This window comes from Petromyzon marinus, chromosome 8 (assembly GCF_048934315.1).
Source record: "Petromyzon marinus isolate PM22_M1 ecotype Great Lakes invasive population chromosome 8, UKy_Petmar_22M1.pri1.0, whole genome shotgun sequence".
NCBI classification, from domain to species: domain Eukaryota; kingdom Metazoa; phylum Chordata; class Hyperoartia; order Petromyzontiformes; family Petromyzontidae; genus Petromyzon; species Petromyzon marinus.
Genome location: NC_133674.1, coordinates 8459031 through 8472525, shown reverse-complemented (window position 1 = coordinate 8472525; position 13495 = coordinate 8459031). Strand labels below are relative to the sequence as shown.

Genomic DNA, 13495 nt, shown 5'->3' with positions numbered 1-13495 from the left:
GAGACAGAATAGGATCAGCGTTTGGGGTGGGAGAGGGGTTGGGGGTTGATGGGCGGGGAGAGGTTTTTTTGCTGAGTGGGTGCCGGGAACTGGTCCATCTCTACTTGCTGCCAAAATAACATTTACACAAACGAGGCAGCGTGTTCTCTCAGCCCTGTGGTCACCCCCCCCCCAGTGGGCAGCACCTGCTGGCCTCTGACATGCTCTGTGGGGGAGGAGAGGGATTGGAGAGGAGAGCAAGGGGCAGAGAGAGAGAGAGTGGGTTCATTGGTTCATTGGGTGGGAGAGAAGGGTGGAATGACCAGGGATTGGGGATGAAGAAAGGGACCCACGGGGGTTTTGTGGCGGAGAGGCGATGGGCGGCTGAGCGATCAAGACGTGAGGCATCGGGAAGGGAGGAACTTACATACATCACCTAGGGCAGAAATACAGAGCTGCCGCTTGTTGGAGCGTGCCGTGACACGGCCCTCAATCTATATGCGGCTTAAGATGAACACCTGACCTCTCAACCTGCGCATGCATTTTGTGTATGTCACGCACGCGATCCCTCGCACGTGTGGGTGAATCGCTAAAGCAAGATTATACATAAATTCCATAACGTACCATTGATAGCATCCTTTTTAATGCATTTTACTTTCTAGGATTTATGCTGAAAAATGCGCAGGCGTGCTACATTTTAAAATTGCCCGTTTATCTTGAAATAATTCCGCGTGCAGGTCCACGAAAAAGCCCCGTTGTTGTTGACTGTGTGGTGGTGGCGCAAATACGAGGCCCACATTGTCTCCCGTCTTGCAAAAGTCAATACATCGCCAGTAAACGGTTTTCGTTGGAGGCACGACGCGCATTATGCGATTTAATAAGAAGTCATAATCGTAATTACGGAAGCGCGTCTCAAGTGTGTGGATAATTCGCTTGGCAGTCTTAGGTCACCTCCAATTCATTCTGCCAAATTCCAAAACTCGGGGCCCTTTTTTGCGTCCAATAATAAAATATTCCTGCACAGTGGCTTTTTTGTCCTCTTCGTCTGCAATACACACACACGGTGAGTAGACAATTCCGGCTCAAAGTGATGAGTTCAGTTTGCGAATGTATTTACAGCAAGACAAATAACCGTTATATGCCAGAATCCCATAACAACTAAAATGCTAAACACCCAGTAAGGGGAGGTGTCGTAGGTGAGGGTTTAACAGGATTCTCGATCTATAATATTTTACAACCCTTTTGGAAATTCAATGCTGGATGCAGGCTCTCCATACTATGTCAGTCATGGGAGTTATTTGGCCATACTTCACCACATTGGTCAATGGAGAGTTTGTGACGCGTGGACTCAGGACCAGTTCAGGTATCACTACTGATGTTAACCATGGCCGGGAGTCGAACTCAGGTTGTGGGTTTCATTAACGTGGAGTGCGCCAACCACTGTGCCACTGATAAACCGTTTATTTAAGCAAGCAAACCCTGGACCTGTTTTAACCTTCTGGGTCTCGTTAGTCTTGTTGAGTTGAGACAAGTCGTATGCGATTGCAAAGACAGAAGAAAGTGAAGGAAGGAGTTCTGAAAAAAAAGATTGAGCCGTGCGATTGATTACATCTTGGGAAACAGGTGTGTGTTGGGGACGTACTCTGGGGATGGGCCTAGGAGGGAATTGGGCAGCGTGAAAATGCCCTATTGCCCCCCCCCCCACCCCTCTAGGCTGGCCGGAGGAGTGCAGCTATAGCTACTGTCACTTGCGTTGCTTGCGGTGGTGTCTGCGGCCAGGGTCTGTGGGTTCCCACTGTGACTAGTAATAACTGTGTAATTGTGAGATTTAGGGCTCCGTTCCAGAGGCGCCTGCCAGCGGGAGATCCACCTGTAGATATGACCGCACGCGTCCAGCCGGGGAATCCGGGGGGAGCTTGGCAGCGGAGTGGCTCGAATGCCACAGCAGAGGAATTGTATCGGGGTAATGAGGTAATTGAGTTTGCATGAAACGTACGTCGGGCCAATCCCTTTGCCATTGCCCTCGCCGTAAACTGCGGCGTTCCGCGATTTCCTTGGTGGTAAAAGTACAACGGTCGCTTACGTTGCACCGTGTAGACACTGCACAGAAGGCGGTGTATTGTAACGCTTACGCATGTATGGAGCAACGCTTGCATGTGCAAAACATCTATTACTGCGCTCGTTAAAAGTACGCATGGCACATACGTTTGAACTTTTGTATAAGGTAAATTCATGAAAGGCGTGCATTTTATTCATTACCAGATGAGAGCAGAATCTATGCATTTGTAAAATATGGCCATTGCTTAGCAATCGCGCAAAAAAGTAAAAGAGCCACAAAAGACGATTGACCGTTCGACTGACCGTTTCCCAACTGTGAATGTTCGGCGTATTGAGGAATTTAATTACGTGAATCAGCACCGTGTAAGTTAAACTCATAATATAGTGATGCTGCTGCTGCTGCTGCGCTGGTAGTGGTTCGCAGGCTCAATTACCATTTGTCAATAACACCGTGCGTGTGGGCCGAAAAAGGAAAAAATATATAACGACGACGTTTAGGGAATGGCCCTTCACAGCGCATGAATGAATAATGTGCCATGACGAATGGTCCATTGCCTAAAACATTGCCGATTATGTAATATATATATATTCTCTGAAGGCATATACAAGTTGAGGTTAAGCGGAGTGTTCCACAGCAGTGCGTTTTAATCAAGTAAAATGCGTCAGCATGAATTACTACGACCGTAACACTTTAGTAGTTTATTATCGATCCGATCATAATTCGTCGGCTGTTGTCAGGGGGAGACGCGCACGGCGCACACGTATCGCATGTCGAGCCGGGCTCGTGTGTTTTCATTGGCGCCAGTTGCCCTGCAGCTGGTGGTTGTCGGCGAGCGTCACCTTTGCGAGCCGCTTTCTCGCCGGGGCTTAATTTCTCAACGGGAATAGGCACGTGACCGGTAGCCCGCAGCCCATCGTGAAGCCTATGCTTGACGTGGTGTGCCGCACGTGATAAATATTTTCTGGGTCGCTGACCCGGACAAACTCAGCACGAGCTATCCCACGAGGGAAAGACATCAAATATCACGGACGGAGCCGAGCGGAGCGGAGCGGAGCGGAGCGGAGCGGGGCAGACAGAACGCCGCCCGTGATTTGCCCGGCCGCGACCCCTGGGTTGTAGGTTGACCATCGCGCGGCGTGTGACGACGCCGTGAAACATGTCAGTTTATGGCCGAGTGCAAACATGACGCATTGTCCCGCAGTTGTCCCAAAAAAGACCCGGAATGTCTGGCAAACCTCGCGGAATGCAGCTTGTTTGTTTTGGGTAACGGACCGTGCGTTCCTGAAATGCAGCCCATGGCTCTGACGTATTTTGACGTTACCTTGGCAAAGCACTTGCTGGTGATTCATTTGCCGCACACCACCGCGCGGCTAGTGGTCGTGGGGCACGGCGGTTGCGAGTATTTTCGACAAAGGGGCCGCATTTTACTTTCCCATCACATTCATGTCTGGGATTTTCTCGAGCGTCCTGTGTCAGTGTGGACTTTCACGCACACCCAAGCGAGAACGCACTCGGCGGCGTCGGTTGAAGACCCCGCTGATCAAACGATGACCTGCCAGGACGGTTGCCTTATGCGCTCCCCGGCAAATCATACATTCCCTCGTTTTCACACGTAGGCTTTCGCGACCAATATTATGCATATTAGAGGTTTTTTTGGGTTAGATCGCATGAGTATAAATGCGTCGTTAAACCCGCCACCACCCGACACAGCCAATTAATAAGGTTCGTCACGTAAACAAAAGAATGCCAATTCCTTACGAGTACACCACACATTCCCTTATTGACACGGACCTCCTCATTGGCGTCTAAATTACACACCTCAAAGCAACCGGTAATTTACATCTAAATCACACGATACGACACCGGTTAATCAGCAAATTGCATCACATTTTATCCAGCAGTAATTTTTTTACGTCATTGTATTTTACCCATCTCAGCCAGAGTGCCGCACACCCGTCACAGGGCAAGGGCTGAAGGCCGTGATGAGGGCCCTTCAGGGCCACCATGGAGGGGGTGGGCGGGCTGGGTGCGGCGGCATCGGCGGTCTCTCGGGTTTGATGAATTAAGTGCAAGGGAGCGGGTCACGTGCAGCTAATGGCTTGTGTAATTGTACTCGGAGTGCCGGCCGGCCAGCGTGGCGCTTGAGAGGCACTGGTGAGTGTTTGACGGGCGCGCGTTCACTAACTGCACTTGGCCCCCGCGCTCTATAGGACTAAACGGGGATCTTTGTTTGCATTTGTGCGTGCGTGCGAGTGTGTATGTGTGTGCATGTGTGTGTGTGTGGTGGAGCGATAGTGTAGCGGTTAGCATGCTGCGCTACGAACCTGGCGAACTGGGTTCGATTTCCGCTCACGGCCAACACCAGTGGCGATTATCTGAACCGGTCCTGGGCCTCCCCTAGGTCGACTCAGCCTCAAATGAGTACCTGGTGCGGTGTGTAAACATCGTAATTGGGGAGACAAAGGCGGCCGGGCGTGGTGCTGGCCACTCACCCCCTCGTGTACCGTGCCAGCCTTCATAGGTGCTCGCTAGCAGCACTTGCCCCTACAGTCTGTTACAGGGTATCTTTGTCTTTGTGTGTGGTGGAGAGCTGCTAAGTAGTGATTATCCACCGCGATACAATGCCAGTGACCTGGGTTTGAGTCCAGGTAATGAATGTTAAATTGGCAAATTTAATCAAAATATTGTCCTGGCTTATGTTGACTTTTAATTTTAAAACGTATTAACTAGCGTGGCATGACAGTGGAAGAATTGGAGAGACAAGGCACCTGGCGATGGTGCTGACAACATTACCTTGTCGCGCGCTGTGCCAACAATTTACAGAGCAGTATATAAGGCTAAATTATGGACCTTCGTCTACTTACACAGGTCTGCATGCACATGCCTTTCCCAGCCATTGAGAATCTAAAACTGCAAATGTCTGACCTCCGAGTGTATCAGTTGCCAGTCTTGAAATTGCGTACGAGCCCGTGCCTTCCTATCTCGATGAACGCACGTCCGATTTTTTTTTGTTTAATTAACATTGAGCTTCTTTGAAAGGCAGCGCCGCTCCAGAGTGAAGGCTGACAAGAAACGGGCGCGCACCGCCGTGCGCTCTAATCGACGGCACGGCCGCGGCCGATGGCTTGCTTTGTGGCACTGCTCCGCTCAGCCGTTGGCACGTGGACGCGTGCCGGTTCTGGTTGACTCGCGTGCCTGGCAACAGCGCCGCGTGCCGCAGCCGACTGGCGTGTCGCACCGACGCCTGCGCTCCGCGCTACGGATGAGTGTCGTGTGATTGCCCCGTGTAATTCGCGACATTCTCTTGTCATGTTTGATTACGGGGTGGGGGAGCGTTGCGCGTGGACTCCAGAGTTCTGCTCGCCCAAGCCGCTCGTGCAGCTCTGCGCCTTCACAGACTACACAGCCTGTGAAGGTGCATCGTTGCCGCCGCTTTCAGAGAATACGTCGCGCGATACGCACAGCGTCCGGTGCGTTGTTACGGCTCGTCCGAGGTGTGTCTCTCTTCCTCAAAAGCAGCCGGCGTTACCTGCTGCCAGTTTTACATTGCAAGGGTAAGTGCATCATCGCTCGCGGCAAGCCGCCAACCCTCGCCGAATGTAAAACGTCCCGGATGGTGGGAGGGGGTGTCGAGCCTGCGCCACAAACCCCGACCGAGAACCCCAACGGCGCTGCCACCTCTGCCCACCGCGACCATTAGCTAACGGCGGAGGTGACTGACAGACAAATTCCACGCCGCGCCGGCGCGAATTGCCGTGGAGCGGCCCCTAAACTGCATTAGGAAGTGTTGATTGCTCGTATAGGCGGGCTTTGAACTCGAGGGCAGGAACAGCTGCACGCATCAAAGTGGCTGCTGCTGTTGGGCGGTGGGCGATGCCTGCTGAGCCAAGGCTTAACGACGCCTCGTGGCGCCCGCCATCGGGGGCTTTAAAAGGGTCTTTAATGGTCGGCGCGGTTTTTGTACATCCTCGAGAATTCGTCTTGCGCCTCTTTGTCGAATTTCAGCTGGCAAAGAGGGGGCTCTTCTATTTACAGATAGCGAGGCAGCTCCTGCCAGATTAATTCCCGCTTTGTTTATGCGGGCCCTGAACCAAGGCCCGTAATGCGTGGACCCCGCGTGTGCTGGGTGGTTGCGTGCGCGTGTGTTTACCTAATTACCTACTTAGCGGCATAAATTTGTTTAGAGAGTTTGCTAATTTGCTGCGCGTCTGCATATCCAGTTGGGACAGGGCTGATGCACGCAGATCTCGGATAACTTGGCCCAGAGCCTTGTCTGACCGTTTCATGTCAAAAGAGGTCCTTAGGGGGCACCTGTGTTCACATGAATCTTGGAACATCTCATTAATATTTTATCTCAACGTTCTTTAGTACACTGTTTGTTCTCAGATTTTGCATTCCCAAATTCCCCCAAATTTAATTAGTCTTCCTTTTTTCATCTGATTATGTTTTAATTTGATTTAGTTCCTTTGAGTTTGAAGTTGTTGTTTTTTCTTCTTCTTTGTTTTCACTTGGTGCTCAAGAATCCTGAGATCATTAACCCTCAGGCCTCCTCGTTACCAAGCCAGCAGAGCCATGGCAGTCAGACACCACACACGGAGCGCAGTGCTCACAGATGCTCCCACACCTGCGTGCTACATTTTGCTCTCGCCCACAAGGTGACTCCGAATCAATCCTGCACGTGGCCGTTACGCTTAGCGGGACGGATGTGGTCTGGCACAGTTTTTTGATCGCGCGCGTGTGTTTACGCATGTTTTACACGATTGCTCACGCCCGCCGTTTCATCAATCTGCACGGTTCCACGTGTTGTCCGCGTGCACGTGTGTGTCTCTTCGCAAGGTTCCGATCAGAGCCCACAACACCCCCTCCCCCCCTCTCCTTGCGATCTACTGCGGCCCGCGAGCCCACGCATGTGATCGGCTCACGCGTCGCTGCGTTCGCTTGGATTATAATTACCCAGTGCGCACTTCAAATGGGCGGCGCTGCGAAAGCAGTCCCGAGCCAGCGTAGGCGGGCGGGAGATGAAACGCCATCGCGGCCATGCGCCAACATTCGGTAACGAGGGGCCCAAAACGGTCGAGATCCGTCGGCAAGAAAGGGGGCTACCAAACGGCGCGGCTGATGACTGCAGTCCGTCCTGGTGATCCACTCACAGCCAACGAGGCACGGCCCGCAGGCAAAACACACACCTATAACTCAGCCTGGCTACCGCCGCAGTGGATGTTCCACCCCCCCCCTCCACCGAGCTGGAAAAGCTATTAACGAGGGGGTGCTAATGGCCAGCATCCCTGCTCCGAATTCCACTGGAGTCCGGGAAACGTCCTCTTTTCTGGCAGGAAAGAGCAGGGCGGAGGATGGGAGGTGACTTGGGGATCTGCTGGGGGCTGCGGTTTGATTTCTCTCACTGCCCCACCACCCGTGCACCCCCCCCCCCCCCCCCACCTGCGCTCAACGTCTTTCTTGTGTCGTGTTTTAACAAGCACAAAACAGCTTGTGTCATGCAAGATCAATCGTACGGTCCCCTCGCTTAATTGGATGCAGATACACGGTGGAGTGCGTTTGTTCGTTCAGGGTAATGCGTTCAGCAGAGAAGGGTGCCATACGATTGCAATTTTCCAAACTCTAAATAACCTCGGTTTTCAAGTCCGCACGGGGCCGGTGTTTTAAAAATTAAATCCCGCCACGGTGTCTTCGTGAAGAGAAGAACGTCACGCGTAGCGACGCGCCTGTCACGTTGTGCGAGAGCCACACTTCTCTTCAGAAAACGCGAAGATATCCTCGCTGAATATCCCGGTCCAATAAAACCCAAAATCCCAGATCTCGTAAGCACCCACAAGCAGCCCACAGCGGAGAGGGAAATGCGTTGCCGGCAGTGGCGTGGCAGGCGGAGCAATTTTTACCGTGGTGCCCATGGATCAAAGGGTCACAGGCGCCAGGCTAAGCAAAATGTAGGGGGACAAATTTGATTGGGGGGGGCATCTAATTTATTGCACCAGGGCCCATGCTAACGCTACGCCACTGCCATTGCCTGGACCGTAAACGTCTATGAAGTCCCATAGAGACTCGATGACTAACATAGTTGATTAAACCCAGTTCTCAAGTAATAGTCAGTGGATGGTCTCAGCCTGGCCCCCAATCACTCACATTGAGATCCATAGACTTACACAGATAACCACAAATTCAAATGTATGTTGAACTTCTTTCGCACCATATGTAGCCAACCGTGCTGATCGGAGGTGCGGGGGGAAGGACAACAAAACTAAACAGAAAAGATGTGCACAGACCCATAGAACCAGTGGTGCAGACGGTGCAACTGCGTGAAGGCCCACGTGCCACTGAGACCCAGTCACCAGGCTTTGAGACCCAGTCACCAGGCTTTGAGACCCAGTCACCAGGCTTTGAGACCCAGTCACCAGGCTTTGAGACCCAGTCACCAGGCTTTGAGACCCAGTCACCAGGCTTTGAGACCCAGTCACCAGGCTTTGAGACCCAGCCACCAGGCTTTGAGACCCAGTCACCAGGCTTTGAGACCCAGTCACCAGGCTTTGAGACCCAGTCACCAGGCTTTGAGACCCAGTCACCAGGCTTTGAGACCCAGTCACCAGGCTTTGAGACCCAGCCACCAGGCTTTGAGACCCAGCCACCAGGCTTTGAGACCCAGTCACCAGGCTTTGAGACCCAGCCACCAGGCTTTGAGACCCAGTTACCAGGCTTTGAGACCCAGTCACCAGGCTTTGAGACCCAGCCACCAGGCTTTGAGACCCAGTCACCAGGCTTTGAGACCCAGCCACCAGGCTTTGAGACCCAGTCACCAGGCTTTGAGACCCAGTCACCAGGCTTTGAGACCCAGTCACCAGGCTTTGAGACCCAGCCACCAGGCTTTGAGACCCAGCCACCAGGCTTTGAGACCCAGTCACCAGGCTTTGAGACCCAGCCACCAGGCTTTGAGACCCAGTTACCAGGCTTTGAGACCCAGTCACCAGGCTTTGAGACCCAGCCACCAGGCTTTGAGACCCAGTCACCAGGCTTTGAGACCCAGCCACCAGGCTTTGAGACCCAGTCACCAGGCTTTGAGACCCAGTCACCAGGCTTTGAGACCCAGTCACCAGGCTTTGAGACCCAGTCACCGGGCTTTCAATAGGGTTGGGGGGGGTGGCGGCCGAGAACATTTACAGGAGAGGGTTCCATTTCATTCGTCGCACCAAGGCCCATGCCAACCACGCTACGCCACTGCTCCCCGTTGCGTCACACACTTCCCCGCGTGCCAACGTCGGTCCGAGCTGCACCGGCCGTGCCGGGCCGAGCTGGGCCGAGCCGGGCCGAGCTGGGCCGAGCTGGCATTGAGGCTGGTTGGGGGGGGGGGGGGGGCGGGGTCTGTCTCTTCCTGTGGGAGACGCGCCTGATTGCAGCTTTGTTCGAGACCTGAAACGTCGGCCCGCCCATGCCGGGAAGGAGAGCGGAAGGAAAGCGCAGCACAAACAGCGATGTCCATCTCGTGGCGAGCGGCCGCGAGATGGTCGCCTGGGAACCACGACGGTTCCCACCGCCGCGCGAGTCGCCGGACGCCCTCGTCTCGGCGCGCGGCTAAAGTGCTCCCCAGCGTCGTGCCGAGGGCTGCCGCTGACGTTAGAGAGAGCGAGAGAGCGCGCGTCGGAGCGCTTGGCTATCGTGCCGTGCCGTCGGCATGCAGATTTTGCCTTGCCCGGCATGCAGATATTGCCTTGCCCGGCATGCCGTTGCTGGGAGCACGTGGTTCTGAGCCTCGTGTGCTGCATTAGCACCCTAGGCCAAGCGGGGGACCCTTTTGGATGAAGAGATGCCGAGGATGGACGATGTCCTCAAATGTCGACCTTTCTCTTTGCCCTCTTCACATTTTCTTTGTCAGTTTTCTCACTGCGTGCGTGCACGTCTTGCGCAATCATGTGTCGGAGCATGAGCGCGTGCGTGTGCCTGTACATCTGCCTACTTGTGCTGTGTGTGTAAAAGTTGTTAAATGTGTTGTTGTCGCTCTGTGCGCTCTCCACCCTTGCTGTTTATGGAACCTATAAATGGGCGCATTATTTGTGTCAGCGCAGATCCTCGCCTTCACTCGTAGCTGTGCTGTGAGCGGCAGATTTACGCCGCGCTTTCTCTTTGGTCAGGATGCCGAATGCCGTGCAAACCAGAGATGTCTCCATTTTAATAGCCTCGCATTGTTCATATGTCTTGACAGCAAGGCGGCCAGAAGGAATTTGAAGCTCAAAATGTCCTCGCTTTAAGCACCCTGCTATACGCGGATACATTTAGCAGACGTGCGTCGTTAACACGGTTTGTTTGGCTTTTAGTTTAGAGACAATGCTCGATAACGCGCGCGCACGCACGCGTGTTTAAGGCTCTGCAGATGTGCGCGCCTCGCTGGCGGCACGCTACGCTCGGGGTCACGGGGTCAGGGTGTGGGATGGAGAGGATTCATCTCTGGAAAGCCGTGCCATGCGGCACCGCTCACCTAGGGATGACGGCGGTGCGCTCGGCGGTGATGGAGCCCCTCTGATATTGCCATGTGACCTGCAGACACCTTTAGCTCCCCCGAGCATGCTTCATGCCTCAAGAAATCTTCCACGGACTGTAAAGAGCACGTTCAGTAATTCATTTATCACTGGGATGGATCTGTTGATTGGTAGCATACTGCGGTTGGTATGGGCCCAGGGGCAAGAATTAAAATATTCCCCCTGCCAAATGTCCCCCCTCTTTGTAATCTGAAGGGGCCCATTAGCCCAGGTGCAGTGTCAACACCTGTGCACTTGACGGCTTTGCCATGGCGTTGATTAAAACAAATGGGATTTTGATATTGCATTGGCACCGCTTGCAATGCTGTGTTTTTCAAGTGAATACTGCTTCATGGAAAGTCCACAGATTGATCATCTTATGTAGAGACTGGCCCTAACATGGGAACGTGGAATTTCAACGACCAGCTCAGGGTGCCAAGAGGAAATAGATGCCACTCTCGTTGTTCCCTTGAGTCGGGAGGCTATTTAAACCATGCATGTCATGAATGGAATTGTACTTATTGACCTGCGCAAAAATTGGCTATTCCACAAATTGCACAGGGGTCGCCGTTATCAGCGCAGCTGAGGTCCTTAGTTTCCATCCCCCAAGAGAGTGTGTGGTCTTGTGGGGGCATCCTGGCCATGGGGGTCGGGGTTCACGTGTCAGGACGGGTCAGATTTTTCATGTGCTTCAAACACAGGGCCTCTGTTAAGGTCGCTCAAGCTCCAGCGCACCGGTGCCCCAAATGGGTAATCTGTCTCGCCCTCGCTTAAGGCCGTGTGCGTGCTCACACGGCTTTCACGTTTCCACCAATTTATCGCAACGAGCCCTCCCAAGCTCCCTGACGGGCTTGCGCTCTCGCTCGCTCCGTGCACCCCGGCGCTCTCAGCGCACGTCAAGAATGTCGTCGTTAAATCAGGGCTACGCGACAGCGCCTCGTTGGGCCGCTTAGTTTCTTCCGGTTAATTTGTTCTACTGTGGCGACTGCGATACGCATGCAAAATTGGTTTACCGGGCCAGTCGAGGCCACTTTGGCTCTCGCACTCGCACGCCCGTGCCTATGCCGTGCCGCACCCCCCCCCCACGCCGTGGTTCTGCCCTGCATGCACACGCACGTGTGTGTACATCTGCATCCGTGCATGAGTGTGTGTGTTGCGGGGAGCAGTGGCAGAGTGGTTGGAGCGCTGCGCTACGAAACTGGTAACACGAGTTGGATTCCCGCTCACCGCCAACACCAGTGATGATCATCTGAACCGATCATGGGCTTCCCCAGGTCGACTCGGCCTCAAATGGGTACCTGGTGCGATGTACTGGCCACCCCCCCCCCCCCCCCTCGTGTGCTGTGCTGACCTTCATAGGTGCTCACGAACAGCGATTGCCCCCAAAGAGTCTGTTATGGCTGTATGGGGTGGGAGGATCTTTGTCTTTATACCTGCATGCACAGGTGCATGGCACATTTACATGTGCATCTGTGTTCATATGTGCCTGTGTGTATGTGTTTATTCATGCCTTGGTGTGTGTATGTGCGTGTTTACATGCATGCACGGGATGTATCCATTCGCACGTCCGTCCGTACTTGCGTACATTCCTGCATGTATTGTCTACGTGTGTGCACAGGTGTGCATGTGCGTACATGCTTGCATGCATATGTGCACTCTTGCATGCATGCATGCATACATGCATGCACTCTTGTGCATTTGTACGCGCGTGCGTGGGCGCAGCCTAGCGCTGCTGTGTGTGTGTGTGCCGTCTGGCGCTGCTGTGTGTGTGTGTGTGCTGCCTAGCGCTACTGTGTGTGTGTGTGCTGCCTAGCGCTACTGTGTGTGTGTGTGCCGCCTGGTGCTGCTGTGTGTGTGTGTGTTGCCTGGCGCTGCTGTGTGTGTGTGTGCTGCCTGGCGCTGCTGTGTGTGTGTGCTGCCTGGCGCTGCTGTGTGTGTGTGTGCCGCCTGGCGCTGCTGTGTGTGCCGCCTGGCGGGTGAAGCGGTGGCGGCGCCTCTGATTTGACGTGGGCTCAATGGGAAACTGTGGGGCACTGTCAGGGCCCTACCCTCGCTTGGCCTGGGCCGAGCCGAGCGGCACCTGATTGCTTGTGGCAGTGGAACGTGAATTGAATTGGCCCCGACACTGCGCCACTAAAGCTCTTTTCACTCCGTTAATTGTGCCGGCAGCCGCCCAGAATCCCACGACCACCAGCTTCATTGAGGGCTCCCCCAGCCTCCCTGCTCCCCACCCGACCACGACCACCACATCAACTACAACCACCACTCGTCCTCTCTCTCGTTCTCACCACCCAGCCTCACACTCACGCCCTCAGTGCTGTCCCACGTCACATTAGACAAACACATCCTTGGTGGGCTTTTTTTTACGCAAATAATGAGCCACCTTAGACCAAAATACCTAATTAGTAATTACTGGCGGCAAAGCAACACCGCTGAGTCTGGCTGACTGTGAGTCACTGGGTCTGCACGCACGAATAACAGTGTGTGGCATGGTCAGAATACAGAGCAATGCTGTTAAGCAGCAACTGTGATGGCGCGTGATTCATTCACTCGTGAAATATCTTCATACAACGAGTCGCTAAGAGTTTGTTTACAAGCAGGGCCCTGTGTACTTCTCAGTGGGGTTTGTTGTAAGTTTGTTTACGCATTTGTTGGTGAAGAAAGGGGTTCAGATCTCCGTGGCCAACTGTGGTTAGCCATAGCAGAGGATTAACTCGAGTCACCGGGTTCAAAGGGCACCGCACTAGCCACAGCACCACCGTTTTTCCACCCCTCAACTTGCTGTGCTGCCTCTTTATAATTTTGCTCCGTTCAGATTACTTCGGGGGCTCCCTCCCTTTGCTAATCCGCACTGGCCAATGTGGTGAAGTATGGTCACACAAACCCCAATTAACGATACGGCATGGGGAAGCCTTCATCCAGCAGTCTTCTGACG

The 13495-nt window shown here is 53.8% G+C and overlaps 1 protein-coding gene across 1 annotated transcript in view; it reads left to right on the top strand.

Moving 5' to 3' along the window:
• Positions 1-13495, top strand: part of LOC116940189 (uncharacterized) — a 267752-nt gene that overhangs the window by 27759 nt on the left and 226498 nt on the right. The gene's annotated exons all lie outside the window — the stretch shown is intronic.